Consider the following 13334-nt stretch of genomic DNA (forward strand, 5'->3'; position numbering starts at 1 on the left):
ATATGTACCTATTGTGTAATTGTTTATACAAGACCAAGACACAATAGGTAAAACCCATTTGCACATATTACTTAGAGAAATACCTACCTGATTCTTCTCTTTCCATGTCAAAAATATGCTTGAATGTCTTTTATTGTGAATTTTTAAGATTTTTAAAATATATTTATTCTGGGAAGTGAACCCTTAGCAACAATAACAACGACAAATCTGTCTCTATCTATCTATCTATCTATCTATCTATCTATCTATCCATTTATCTATCTATCTTCCCCTATTCTTAAGCGATTTTATATTTTATAAAGTTCATTTTCTATTTTATCATTTTTTCATGTTTCTAATGTGAAATCTAAGCATGTGTTATCAAATTAGAGGTCACAAAGATTTATTTTCTAAAATTCTTTAATACTAGCCCTTATATGTATATCATTGAGTCATTTTGATATTGATAAAATGGACTTAAAATGAGTTTATATTAACTCTTCAGTACATGAAAATCCAATTGTTCCTGTGCCATTTTAAAATAAACTATTTCCTCCCAATCAATTGTGTCTATAATCCCAATATTGTGGTTCATTAGTTGCTCAAAGATGTTCAATCCTTTCCTTTGGGCTTCTGGCTCTGCCTATTGTCCAACGCATCAATGCTCCTGTTGTTACCATGCTATCTGATAGCTAAAGCTCAGTAGAAAACCTTGAGATGGAAAAATATCACCTTTCTTGTATTATATTCCCATATTGCTTTTGGAATAAAACGTTATCCAAATTTCATATGAGTTTGTCCCAACAAGTTATCAAATTTGATTGCTTTTTTCAATTTCACTCATCGAAAAATACCAGTTTTTTTAACCTATTGATTACTCTAAAAAACCTTGTTGAATGTTCATGTATTTGTAGTGTTTAATTTTGATGCTTGATATTTCGATTTTTTTTTCCATGCTGACTTGGGTCCAGGGCCTTCTGATTCTGATTCCTGGTGGACTGGTCTTTCACTGAATGTACTTTCTTGCATCATGAACTGTTTCAAGGTCTATGTACATGGCTGGTGCTGCCTAATGTTCCATGTTCACTGTAGGAGAGTTCACAAACTGCTCTTTAATTGAGTATTCTGAATTTGTCTGTTGGATTTAGATTTATACAAGTCAACTTTTTAATTTAATTATTTAATTTAATTTTTAAACTCAGCTATATATATATATTACCTCTTAAAGTAGAATGTGAACTGGGCACTCCACTTCCATTCATAGTCCTTGTTCCAAATGATTTTTGAAATTGCTCTGAAATAGCTCTGAAATAGCTCTGTGTTATCCCTAGGAAGTTGTTTCTTCCTTGAAACAGTACTTTTCTTTGGAAAAGAAGCCCTTGAAGCTCCTGCCATCAAGTTTTCCTATAACGTACTTCTATAAGCCTAGTACATTCACATTTGAAACTACTGGAGGAAGTTAAAAAAAAGATCCTATAAGAAAACTCAAACTATCTTAACAAATATTCTTTAAACATCAAGGAATTTCAAATTTTCATAGACACAAGATTCTGTCTACTAAGGAATCTGGCCCATAACTAAGCACTTCAGACCACACAAAGTTAACAGTTAAGTTACGTCTTAGCACAAAGATCCCAACCTGTTAAAATGAACAAAGGTGAAACTAGAGAAAGTACTGCTAGCTCTGCTTTAGTGCCTAAAATATCACAATATTACTTAAAAGTAGAAAGAAATCTTGTCTTCCCCTTAAAAGCAGTTATCATACTATACAGACTTTAAAAAATCCTCGAAAATATATATTCTCAGAGGGACTGAAGGTTAAAGCACTGAGCACACATTAGTGGTTCTTTGGGCCAAGCTCAGTTGACTTCAATATGCGACGTGTTGTCATTTTCTTCAAGGGGTGGCTTCTCCTCATTGATAGCAGAAATGGTGTTGTCAGTGGTGGGGTCATCCTCATCAGTACCTAGACCCCACTTGATCATCGTGTAAATCTTGTTTGTGTCTGCAGGTCTTCCAGGCTGAAGCCAGAGGACAGCAGTGCAGTTTCATGCAGCAGAATGACCAGATCCTTCACAGACTTGTCATTCTTATTGGCCTCAACCTTTTGCTTAAAGGTCTTGATAATGGAGTGGTCAGGATTTATCCCCTGGTGCTTTTTTGCCACCATGTAACTCATCATGGTGTTGTCTCTTTGGGCTTAGGCTTTCATGATTCTTTCCATGTTCATTGTCCAGCCATATGTGCTTGTAAAAATACAGCATAGGGACGTCACTAATTGGTTTGACATGAACACTTTTTTAACATTTTTCTCCAAGATGTCTTTCATGATCTTGCACAGGTTATCAAACTTTGTCTTTTTCTCTTCCTGTTTTTTTTCCTCCTCTTCATCTTTTGAAATTTCCAAGCCCTCTTTCATAATGGACACTAACATTTTCCCTTCAGCTGCTGGACACAGTACTCATTTATGGGCTCGATCATGTAGGTCACTTCTAAGCCGAGCTTCTGGAGCCATTCCACAAAGGCTGAGTTAGCTACCTGGTCCTTGGTTTCATCTGTGATGTAATAAGTGTACTTCTGGTTCTCCTTCATCCTAGTGCAATAGTCCTTGAGAGAAACCATCTCATCCCCAGAATCAGATGTGTAGTATTGTAGCAGTTCTGAAAGCTTCTTCCAATTCTGAGAGTCTTCATATATCTAAAGCTTTATATTCTTAGAAAACTGCTCATAGAACTTCTTGTAGTTCTTCTTATCCTCTGCCAGTTCAGTGAACAATTCTAAGCACATTTTCTTTACCAAATTCTTTGATGACTCTCAAAATTTTGCTCTGTTGTAACACTTCCTGAGAAATATTTAGAGGGAGATCCTCAGAGTCCACCACCCCTCTGATGAAATTCAGGTACTTGGGGATCAGCTCCTCACAGTTATCCCTGATGAAAACTCTGTGGACATACAACTTCATGTCCTTTTTCTTTCTGTTTTCAAATAGGTCAAGTGGAGGTTGTTGTGGGACAAAAAGAAAAGCACTGAATTCCAACTGTCCTTAAATGGAAAAATGCTTCACTGCCAGGTGACCCTCCCAGTCATTGGTCAGACTCTTGTAGAACTTCCCACACTCCTCATTAGTAATATCATCAGTATTTCTGGTCCAGATGGATTTTGTTTTGTTCAGTTCTTCTTGGTTGATACACTTCTCCTTAATCATCCTCCTCCTCCTCCTCCTCCTCCTCTTCTTCTCCTCCTCTCCTCCTCCTCCTTCTTCTTCATCATTGTTGTCTTCTTCTTTTCCTCTTTCTCATCCTCCTCCTCTTCCTCCTCTCCCTTCTCCTCTTTCTCCTTCTCCTCCTTCTCCTTCTCCTTCTTTTCCTTCTGCCATCTTTTTTCTTCCTCTTCTTCAGCAGAACCAAATCTTCTGTTTCAGCCTTGTCATCAGACTCCTTTTCTTCTTTTTATGTCTTCCTCTCTGTCCTCCTTTTCTTCAGCCTTATCATCACTCACTTCTTTATCTCATTCCTTTTCCAAAAAACGAGTAATGGAATAACCAATAAACTGTGAATACTACTTTACAATCTCTTTCATTTTTCTTTCTTCCAAGTACTTAGTTTGGTCTTCTTCCTTGGCCCATAGGTTCACCTGTGTCTGTCCTCACAGTGAATGGCATAGTCCTCCTGCTGAGGACTCCCATGCATACTGCTCATTGTAGTTATGATTTGTGATCACAGTCATTTTCTCAGCAACCAGGAAAGCAGAGTAGAAACATACACCAAATGGGTAAATCATGTAGATGTCAGTGCCTGCCTACAAAGCCTCCATGAAGGCCTTGGTCCCTGACATGTCTATGGTGCCAAGGTTATTGATCAGGTCAGCCTTGGTCATTCCAATCCCAGTATCCATGATGGTGAGGGTGCGATCTTGCTTGTTCAGAATGACGTTAATGTGCAGCTCCTTGCTGGAGTCAAGCTTCCTTGGGATCTGTCAGGCTTTCGTACCTGATTTTGTCTAAAGCATTGGATAATTTGGAAATCAACTCCCTCAGGAAATTCTCTTTGTTCGAATAAAAGGTGTTGATGATCAGGGACATCAACTGTGCAATTTCTGCCTGGAAAGCGAAGGTCTCTGCCTGGTCCTCCTCCATGGGCTGGTCAGGGGTCTGGGTCTCCTCCAGCATCTTGGCTGAGTGCTGCAACAACCGACAGAGTAATCACTTCTAGATGCTGAAGCAGCTCAAGTCGGCTTTTTTTTTTTTAAAATAACAACTACATTGGACTAAAAGTTGAAAATTATAAGATTTGAAACCCTTTTTTTTGTCTGTTTGTTTTTTGTCTTTTGTTCATTTATGTATTTGGTACAGGATCTCACTATGCAGCTCACACTAGTAGCCATCTTTCTGTTTTCAGCCTCCCTAGCTGGTATTACAGGCATGTGCCACCAAGCCCAGACTTGGTCAATGGCTCAGAGCACCCCAGGACTGGGGCCAGTGTGGCATGCAGTACAGGAATAGAATCCTCATCCCTGAGCTTGCAAAAGCAGGAGTTTAGTCCACTGAGCTATGCTGCTAGCCCTTTAACTCTTAAATGGTATAATTCAGTAGATTTTATCAGTTTGACAGAGAAATACAACCATGACCACAGCAAAATGTAGAGTACTTTTTAGCCACCTGTCAAAATATTCTTCTATCATCTCCCACATAAATCTAGGTAACCACTGACCTATTCTCTATGTTCAATTTCCCAACTTATTTATTTTTCTCAGAATAGACTATGTTCATAGCAGTGATAAAAAACTTAATGTATTAAAGAAATGGAAATCCTGCCAAGAGATCTCAAACCATATTGGGGTAAAACTAGAAACTGACAACAGAAACAAAGTCAGAGTATAATAACTTTTATCTCATCCTTTATTTTCTAACATCTTATTTTTCTTTTGCTTTGTACTTAACTTTTTAACATAAGGGTAACCATATGTTATTGAAGCTTTCATGCCTGATTAACTCCAGTACATTATGGTGTCAAGGTGCAGTGCATCTATTTTCCTACAAATGACACAAATTCATCTTTCTTTAATGCAGAGTAATGTGCCATTGTAGATAAATATCATGTTTGTCTTTATCCATTCATCTGTTGATGGATATATAGATTCTTTGCAACATTTAGTAATTATGAAGTGTGCTGCTATAAACATGGGTACACATATGTCACTAAGGTATGGTGGTTTTAAATCTTTGAGGCAGATATCTATAGAAAGCAAAAAAGAAGTTCAAATGGATTTCTATTCTTAACTTTATAAAGAATCTCCACACTGATTTCCAAAATGGCTGCAAACAGTTGACATTTTCTTCAACAGCAAAGTATTCCTTTCTCCTCACAACCTTGCCAGTATTTGTCATTAGCTGATTTCTTATAGTAGCTGTTCTTTCTGGAGCGAGATAGCATTATAATATTAACTAATTTGAATTTCTCAAATGACCAAGGTTGTTAAGCTTTTTTTTTTCATGTATTTATTGGTCAGTAGAATTTATTTATCTGAAAAATGTCTACATATTTCAGATGTCCTTCTATTTCTAGACATTAATCTTTTGTCTGAGGAGCAACTGGTGAAACTCTTTCTCATTTTATAGATTTTGTCTTCACTTTCTTCATGTTTTCCTCTGCTTTCCCCAAGGATTTTTATTTCATATGATCCCAATTGATCCTTAGTGTTATTTCTTCTGGAACCAGTTTTTGTTTTGTTTCTTTCTTCCTTTTTCGAAATGCCTTTGCTCACATCAACATTTTGGAGAGTTTTGCCTATTTTATCTCCCAGAAGATTCGGTGCTTTTGTTCTAATCCTAAGATTTTCCATCTATTTTGATTTCAATTTAGTGCAAAACTGAAGTTTAGTTTTGCACTAAACTGAAATAGATACCATATGGGTGGAAATTTGAACTTTGGTGTTAGGCTAGCCAGTTTTCCCAGCACCATTTTTTTTGAAGAAGCTACTTTTCTTCCATGAAAGGGATATGACAGCAACCTGCCTCTATCAAAGGGGGGAACACAGTGTGCCTAGGGTTGTCTCTGCATCTTCTACTCTGTTCCATTGATCTATGAGTCCTCCTTTGCATATTCTAGGTCTCTTCTGTGTTAATATCAGTTGTGGCAATATTTTCTCCAGCTCCGTAAAAAATGTAACTGATGTTTTAATCAGGATTCCATTAAATCTTTATAATAGCTTTGAAGGTATGGCCATTTTTACTATGTTTACTTTGCCTATCCAGAAACAGACATATGTTTCCATTTTTTGATATCCTCTCTGATCTCCTTAAACAGAGTACTATATTTTTCATGTACAGGTCTTTTACTTCCTTGGTTAAATTAAGTCTTAAGTATTTCCTTTTTCTTGCTAATCTGAAAGTTATTACTTTCCCAGTTTTCCTCTCAATGAGTTTGTCTTTGGTATATAGGAATAATATATATTTTTTGTTGATTATATTCTACTACACGACTGAATTGGATTATTACTTCTAAGAGTGTTATGTTGGCATCTTTAGTGTCTTCTACATAGAGGATCAAATAATCTGCAAATAATGATAAATTTAACTCTTACCTCATCCATATCTGTTGCATTTCTTTCGCTTGCCTAATTTCTGTTGCTAATATTTCAGGAACTATGTTGGACAAAGTTGGTGGTAGCAGATGTTCTTGTTTTGTTCCTGAATTTAGAGGGAAAATTTTCAACTTCTCTCTGTTCAGTGTAATGTTGGCCATTTGTTAATAACAGGTGGCTTTTATTAGAGTAATAAAAGGGCTTTTTCTGAGGGACTTTTGTTCAAAAATGGATGCAGAGTTTTATGGAATGGTTTGCCATGTTTGTTAAGATTTTCATATGCTTTTTGTCCTCACTTCTACTCATGTGGTGAAATAGTGATTTGTGGGTGTTTAATATTCCTGGATTGACGTCTACTTGGTCATGATACATGATTTTTGATGCTCTGATGTATTCTGCTTGCCATGTATTGGGGAATAACAGATTACAAATTGATACAAAATCTGTCCAAGACCCTCTGTGCTCTGTCTTGAGTTATATCCATTACAACTGCATTGGTAATCTTCTGGTTTTTCATGTATACTATAATTTGTTTTAAGAAGCCAAGTATGCTGATATTTGGTGGCTAGGAATTTATAGTTGCTAACTCTTACTGTTGAACAATTTCTTGAGCTAATATCTTAGGACTTTGCTAATTTCTTGATCAGTCTGGCTTAAATCTACTTTGTCTGAAATTGAGATTGTAATTCCTGCCTTTTTTCAGTGTTCTCAGTGCTTGAAAAATTTTGTATCCTTTGATTTATTAAATATTTTTCATTTCGAATTAAACATGCTTCTTGTATACTGTGTAATTTTGAGTTTTGCTTCTTGATTCACTCTGTCTGTTTGTGTCTTCTTTTTGGGAAATTGAGACTACTCACACTAAGAATAGTTTCTGTGCTTGAGTTATTTTCCAGTTTCTTTTCTCTATTTAATATTTTATTAATTTTAAAGAGAAAAAAGACTAAATAGCAATGAAACAGTTTCAAAAACAGGTTAGTAGGAGAGTTACAGTAGCTAAAACATTGGCTTTTTTTATAGCAGTTATTCAAAGGACAAGATGCAGACATGATATTGTGTTTAAACACCATTAATACAAACTTTTCTTCTCATTGAACTAAGAGAAAGTACCTGTATATCTATCCTATATTGTATATACATATATATTTTCATAACAAAATAGTCCTTTATTTATATGCCTCTTTTTCATTTTGTTTTTTCAGAGGTAGGTATTCCATTGCTGTTAGAAAAGCTGTATTTGAAGACTTTAAAGGTTTTTTCACACTTGATGCCAGTCCAAATATCATAGCTACTTGAATTAAGCAAAATAACCAAATATAATCCAATAGTCCACAATAGTAGTGAGTTATCAGCACAATTGATGATTGTTCAGTTATTGAATTGAGCCTTTTTCAAATCAACATTTTAATATGGCTTTACCTTTTTATACCTGATGGTTATACTTTTCTGTTGGATGGTTAAGACCAAGTTAAAGCAAGACCTATATAACTGAAAATGTAAGTTTTGCTACCTGACAAGGTCAGTCAAATCCCCTCAGGATTTACTCTGAAACCATGTACATCACCTTGTAGATCTTCTGTCAGTGTCAGCCATCTGGATATGTCACGGCCATTACTTGACCAATTCGCTTTCTATGAAAGCATAAGAGAATTTTGTCTCTTAGGTGACTCTCCTTAGGCACACCATGCATCACTGATGACTTTCCTCTGTGGTGCCATAATCTCCTTCATCAGAAAATTTGGGACTCCATGGAGTTACAGGATGTCACAGCAGAGATTCTCTTATGTCCTGAGTCCTCACTGACCTTGAAGGGCTAGGGCCAAGATATTGGCTGTATTTTTAGCCCATCAATCTGTTTCTGATTTTCTAAAGGTTTCCCTTTCTGCCTAGCTGCTCATCCCACAAAATATATTCATTATTTTTGCCACATTGTCATTGTTGGCTTCATTGCAACTTTCTAGGAAACCAATAACTGTGAAGAGTATGGAAAGCAAAAGTCTTCCATCAAATACTACAACACAGAATTCCAAAGCACATACCGTGCTCAAGTAAAGGACTAGGCAGATAGTCCAGGGGCACAATGCCTGCCTGGCACACATAAGGCCTTGAGTTCAAAACCATGTAACCAAAAAGAATATTCCCAAATGAATTTTATTGCTAGGATACAAGGACAGTTCACTATTTAATATACTCATCCTTATGTACCATAGTATATATCTATTAAAATATATTGCTTAGTATCTATGCTTCTATTTCCATACTCTTAGTTTTCCTCCTAAGATACAGGACTTAGGAAGTGTGACATTAAATTGGATAAAATCAGCATTAATATTTTATTTTCAGGTGGTGTCTCTTTAGTTCAGAGAGGTCACATTTGAAGCCAGTTCTTTATTATATTTTTCTTAATATCCCTCCTACTCATTTTGATTATAAACATAAAGCACAGTTTTGAGAATGGTTATATTGTCATTCTCACATAATGTTTCAAAGAAATAAAGATGACTCAATTTGAAATGTTCATATACATTTTACGCCTAAAGGAGAACCTAGTTCTTAGTGTTTATTTGCCATTTGGATATTACTAAACTCTGAACCACTATCAGAACAATAAAATATTCCAACTTTTAAACAAAATTTGCTTACATTGCCTATTCCATTGTTCTATTTTTATTTTTATTTTTATTTTTGGCCTGCTCAGCCTGCCCTGAGTGTGGGGCTGGGGCTGCACGTGGTGGCTCAGATCAAACCATGGTCCCTGGGCTTGCTTTAGCATGAACTTTAGACTGCTGAGCTATCTCGCTAGCCCCCTGACATTGCCTTTTGAGAGCAGGGACATCCTCAGCTTTTTATTAGGTATCAGAAGTTAGACAAGTCTAATTATCTGCTTCATGAAGACGGAAGAAATAAGCTGGTTCATAGACAGCTTCAAAGTGTTCTCTGAGATGCCAGTCTTCCATCCTTTAATAATGATCTCTAAGCCCCATCTAGGATAACACAAAATAGAAAACTGGCCCATCTAAGAATGGCGGCAGAATGATGTGCAGTTGTAAAATGCCAAGAGACTGAGATGGATATTTTTTTTCCTGAGAATAATGTTAATAAAACACTATAATAATTTATTATATAGTGATACTGCTAATATTAGCCAAATAAACAATAATTCCAAGAACATATTATATACTAATTGCTTAAACCTGGTGATTGCTTTATAAAAGAGTAGAGAAAAATGAAAGACTTTGTCCAAGTTTTTGGTTACAATTGAAAGAAATGCAGAGCCCTGCTTGGAGCCGTAGTGTATTTAGGTCTTTATAAATTTCAGGATGTGTTGTACATCCGGCCTTGGAAAAAGGCACACTTCCCCTTTGTTCTGAGAGTTAGTTGACCTGGATCTCAAGTATTTCAGGATGTTTTTTCAGTCTTCATTTGGCTTCTTTCTATATGTCAGTTTTATTTTCTCACACTGTAAACATGATTCTGAACTTACCTTGTTCTACAAGTAATTTATATCTTTTTCTCTGAGATGCCTATCTTCAAAAAAGATTTTATAAGTCCTGTTCCAGAAGGAAAAGATCTTGGAAGAGCACTTTGATTGGCATATACTATATTCTAAATCAACAATTTGAAGATATCACAACAATGGTTTTCTTGTGAGGATGAAGTCTTAACAGTTGAGTAATGAGAATAAATTCCCAGAGGAATTTAGAAACTAAAGTTTTGAATGGAAAATTTTAAAAGAAGACTTACCCTAATTAGTTTTAATTTATGTTGGCAATGTACATGCAAGAAAGGCTTAAAAAAACTTTTCAAAACCTAAACAATGTAGTGGAAACAATAAAACAATGAATAATATCTGTGGGCACATTTGTGTTGTTTGCAACTTTATCGCAAATGCCTCTCCCAAAGCCGGGTAATATGTAAGGCCCACGGCACACGTTTTCTCTAACACTGCAATTAATCAACTGGCACAGTTATTATGTCTTATTGTCAATAATTTTTCAGTATATGGCAAAGCACATAGAACATATAGTTATATAAAAATTTCTTGGTCTTTGACAAACACACACACAGGCATATTTTCTTGACAAAGACATATTGGACAAGGCATATTTACATTACACATAGTGAAAAATCAAGCACATTAGCCAAAAAAAAAAGTCAAGATCTAAATAATTACTCTTCTTCTGTGAGTGGATTATAGGTGTTGGATAGTGTGTATCGCAGGAGGTTTCACTGAGGTGAACTTTCCAGGAATGTAATCCAAAAGGATCCTTGGCTCTTTCTATCGTCCAGTGCTCGCGATTCTGAGCACTATGAAGATCAAGCAGAACTACTGGTGTGCTGATGCATAAGGTAAATGCTGAAACACAATCCGGCTTATTTGATGCTTTTCCCCAAAGTTAGTGTTATGTAAGAGTTTGCCATCTCCAGTCTCAATTTTCACCTACAGCCTGTGTCTGTGTGAGCCATCAGGCCTACTGAGTGGAGCTGTGTGGGGGGAAAGTTTCAGATGAGAGCTTTGCTCACATTTAAAAAGTCCTATTCCTCTGCTTAGTCTTGGGAAAAGAAAAAATAGCAAATTAATATCTAATTACTGCAAAAATATATATCATAAGCTTTTTTCCTTTAATTGGTCCATAAAACTGGATTTTTGTCTATAGAATAGACATTTAGTAATTGCTCACTCTGCAGGGAGGGGCAGGGAATAATTTCTTTTTAGTGGTCTTATGGTTAAATTTCACATAAAATTTCTCATGTTACTAGGATTAAGGTAATTTCTGGAAGTAACAAGGAAGACAAGGAAATCTTTTTCAAATAAAAATATATATTTGGTCAGATCAAGAAGACCATTTTCTTAACCTCTCTTCAGTGGTGTTGTCTTTAATATGTGTTAAATATTTTGATATATACCAAAAAAAGAATAAAACAAAACACAAATACATTTCTCAGAGAGCTCATGACACAATAAAACACCAATAAACAGTACATCAATGAGAATAATATAATAATGTGCTATAAATATATTCAATTTTGAAATTTTGTTCAAGGCAAAATATATGCTTCAACTTTCATCATACTTCTTGCAAATAGTATATTTCCAAACAAACATGTATCTCCTCATTTGCTCAACTGCCATTTATATCACTCTGTCAGCCACAGAAGAAAGAAACTTGCTCTATGTAGTCTATCAATCCGTGCATCTGTTCATCCATTCACCCACACACCATCTATCTATCTGTCTGTCTGTCTGTCTGTCTGTCTGTCTGTCTGTCTGTCTGTCTGTCTATCTATCTATCTATCTATCTATCTATCTATCTATCTATCTATCTACCTGCCTACCTATCTACCTACCTGACTACCTACCTATCATCTATCTACTATATACCACATGTGCAAATGTCAAGAACCAACAAATACTGCTTTATTAGCAGTTTCCAATATATGAAAAAAATAACTACTTTTATGTGCATTTTGTCTCTAAGATTACAGCTGCCCTTGTGCATTCAATCAGCATTGTATAACAACCCTAGACTCAAAACAGAAATATAATTCATAATACAGCAATAATGAGACATGAGAGGTTTAGAATAGAGCTGGATGTTAGTAACATTACAGTGGGTATTATCAGATACAAATACTTATGAGATTTAGATGTGTAGTTGAAAAGCTGTGTACTACTGTTCGTATTATCAAGTTGTTTACCACTGAAGCAACCTGGACAAGATAAAGTTCCCTGACAGTATCATTTAGCCTGTTAAAACGTGATTCATCTATGTACCATGGAATATACACTAGTGTGGCTGAACGTTAGGAGAGTCACTTACTTTAGGCTGCCACAAGAATTCTTTTCTTGCTTCATTTAGTATCCTCTATAAAAAGAAAAGAAAAGAAAAGAGAGAAAGGAATTAAAAACATTTGAGTTCCAAGAAAATGTGTATTCCCCTGAAAAGTTTATTTTAAGGGTTTCTTTTAGACCTTGTGAATCATGTAGCCCCCTCTTTCTATTTTTGTTCTAGCCTCCCAAATATGAGTTAAATTTTTACTCATTTGAATAACTGAATATCTCTGTAGATGATATGATTGTGTTAGAGTTCTAGATCCACTTTCAAAACAAATCTGTATTCCATTTTATAATTCATTCTCTTCTCTTTTAACTGATAATTTCCTGTTTCATGTTACAGTTTTTGTATCCACTGACAAAAAATATGAACAATTCCTAGATAAGTAATAAGAAGTTAAATCATTTGAAATTAAAATGGTTTTTGATATGGCAAAATAAACATATTGAGACACTAATCCCATACTCATAATGGCATCCTAATAAATCCAGATATGGAAAATTGATTAAGAAAGTTTGAACAAAGAGAGGCAGGAAGATTTCAAAAACAAAATTAAAAATAGTTTCACCTCCAAATTGGACATATCACTGACATATCTCACAGGCAGCTCACCCTCTAGAAGCTACATGTATGTCACATCAAGCAAGCATCCGCCACAGCAGAAGAAATCGTGTGTTCTCCAGAGCTAATGGTCTTCAGGGGGCAGCTTTGCTTTGTTCTCTAGGATGTCGTGGAAGAGTCACTGCCAAATGATGTTTTTAGGCAGAGAATCCTTGTCATCAGGAGGCTGTTCTGGTGTCATTTAACAGCATCTTTATAAATATCAAGTAGGTGAGACAGACTTTTCTCCAAAGGGAATTGGTCAGAATTGGTCAGAAGGGCTATCATCCTTTCCCCATATCTAAAATGAGGTTATTTGTTTCCTAGCTATTGATT

At 35.5% G+C, this 13334-nt stretch overlaps 1 pseudogene; it reads right to left on the reverse strand.

The window, feature by feature from the left end:
* Positions 1-1838: 1838 nt before the first annotated feature.
* Positions 1839-4147, reverse strand: LOC101573391 (annotated as a pseudogene).
* Between the last annotated feature and the right edge of the window lie 9187 nt (positions 4148-13334).

Source organism: Octodon degus, unplaced genomic scaffold, assembly GCF_000260255.1.
Source record: "Octodon degus isolate 3935 unplaced genomic scaffold, OctDeg1.0 scaffold00014, whole genome shotgun sequence".
NCBI lineage: Eukaryota > Metazoa > Chordata > Mammalia > Rodentia > Octodontidae > Octodon > Octodon degus.